Source organism: Physeter macrocephalus, chromosome 8 (assembly GCF_002837175.3).
Source record: "Physeter macrocephalus isolate SW-GA chromosome 8, ASM283717v5, whole genome shotgun sequence".
Lineage (NCBI taxonomy): Eukaryota > Metazoa > Chordata > Mammalia > Artiodactyla > Physeteridae > Physeter > Physeter macrocephalus.
This window is the reverse complement of record NC_041221.1, coordinates 129,830,530-129,833,096: the sequence shown is the minus strand read 5'-3', so window position 1 is coordinate 129,833,096 and position 2,567 is coordinate 129,830,530.

Below are 2,567 nucleotides of genomic sequence, written 5' to 3'. Positions count from 1 at the left end.
TGATCATCTCAATAGATGCAGAAAAAGCTTTTGATAAAATTCAACACCCATTTATGATAAAAACTCTCCAGAAAGTGGACTTAGAGGGAACCTACCTCAACATAATAAAGCCCGTATATGACAAACACAGCAAACATCATTCTCAATGGTGAAAAACTGAAAGCATTTCTTCTAAGATCAGGAATAAGACAAGGATGTCCACTCTTGCCACTTAATTTCAAAGGAATCCAGGCCTCCCTGGTGGTGCAGTGGTTGAGAGTTCGCCTGCTGATGCAGGGGACGTGGGTTCGTGCCCTGGTCTGGGAAGATCCCACATTCTGTGGAGTAGCTGGGTCCGTGAGCCATGGCCGCTGAGCCTGCGCGTCCGGATCCTGTGCTCCGCAACGGGAGAGGCCACAACAGTGAGAGGCCCGCGTACCACAAAAAAAAAAAAAAAAGAAAGAAAGAAAGAAAAAAGAAATAAAAGGAATCCAAATTGGAAAAGAAGTAGTAAAACTGTCAATGTTTGCAGATTACATGATACTATACATAGAAAATCCTAAAAATGCTACCAGAAAACTACTAAAGCTTATCAATGATTTTGGTAAAGTGGTAAGTTACAAAATTAATACACAGAAATGTGTTGCATTTCTATTTACTAACAATGAAAGATCAGAAAGAGAAATTAAGGAAACAATCCCATTTACCATCACATCAAAAAGGAGGCAAAGGCCTGTACTCAGAAAAATATATATACTGATGAAAGAAATCAAAGATGACACAAACAGGGCTTCCCTGGTGGCTCAGTGGTTGAGAGTCCGCCTGCCAATGCAGGGGCCACGGGTTCGTGCCCTGGTCCAGGAGGATCCTACATGCCGTGGAGCAGCTGGGCCCGTGAGCCATGGCCACTGAGCCTGCACGTCCGGAGCCTGTGCTCCGCAACAGGAGAGGCCACAACGGTGAGAGGCCCGCATAAAAAAAAAAAAAAAAAAAAAGATGACACAAACAGATGGAGAGATATAGCATGTTCTTGGATTGCAAGAATCAAAATTGTGAAAATGACTATACTACCCAAGGAAATCTATGGATTCAATGCAAGTCCTATCAAATTACCAATGGCATTTTTCACAGAACTAGAACAAAAAATTTTTTAACTTGTATGGAGACACAAAAGACCCCAAATAGCCAAAGCAACCTTGAGAAAGAAAAATGGAGATGGAGGAATCAGGCTCCCTGACTTCAGACTGTACTACAAAGCTACAGTCGTCAAAAGAGTATGGTACTGGCACAAAACCAGAAATACAGATCAATGGAACAGGATAGAAAGTACAGACATAGGAGATTGGTTCAAGATGGCAGAGTAGAAGGACGTGCCCTCACTCCCTCTTGTGAGAACAGCGGAATCACAACTAACTGCTGAACAATCATCAACAGGAAGACACTGGAACTCACCAAAAAAAAATACCCCACATCCAAAGTCAAAGGAGAAGCCACAATGAGATGGTAGGAGGGACGCAATCACAGTAAACTCAAATCACATAACTGCTGGGTAGGTGACTCACAAACTGCAGAACATTTATAACACAGAAATCCACCCACTGGAGTAAAGGTTCTGAGCCCCACGTCAGACTTCCGAACCTGGGGGTCTGGCAAAGGGAGGAGGAATTCCTAGAGAACCAGACTTTGAAGGCTAGCAGGATTTCATTGCAAGACTTTGACAGGACTGGGGGAAACAGAGGCCCACTACTGGAGGACACACACAAAGTAGTGTGTGCATCAGGACCCAGGGGAAGGAGCAGTGACCCCATAGAGACTGAACCAGAACTACCTGCTAGTGTTGGAGGGTCTCCTGCAGAGTTGGGGGGTGGCTCTGTCTCACCATAAGGACAAGGACACTGGCAGCAGAAGTTCTGGGAAGTACTCCATGGCGTGAACCCTCCCAGAGTCCGCCATTAGCCCCACCAAAGAGCCCAGGTAGGCTCCAGTGTTGGGTCGCCTCAGGCCAAACAACCGACAGGGAAGGGACCCAGCCCCACCCATCAGCAGACAAGTGGGTTAAACTTTTACTGAGCTCTGCCCACCAGAGCAACATCCAGCTCTACCAACCACCAGTCCCTCCCATCAGGAAACCTGCACAAGCCTCTTAGATAGCCTCATCCACCAGAGGGCAGACAGAAGAAGCAGAAGAACTACAATCCTGCAGCCTGTGGAACAAAAACCACATTCACAGAAAGATAGAAAAGATGAAAAGGCAGAGGGCTATGTACCAGATGAAGGAACAGGATAAAACCCCACAAAAACAACTAAATGAAGTGGAGATAGGCAACCTTCCAGAAAAAGAATTCAGAATAATGATAGTGAAGATGATCCAGGACTTCAGAAAAAGAATGGCAGCAAAGATTGAGAAGATGCAAGAAATGTTCAACAAAGAACTAGAAGAATTAAAGAACAAACAAACAGATATGAACAATACAATAAATGAAATGAAAAATACACTACAAGGAATCAATAGCAGAATACCTGAGGCAGAAGAACGGATAAGTGACCTGGAAGACAGAATGGTGGAATTCACTGCTGCAGAACAGAAT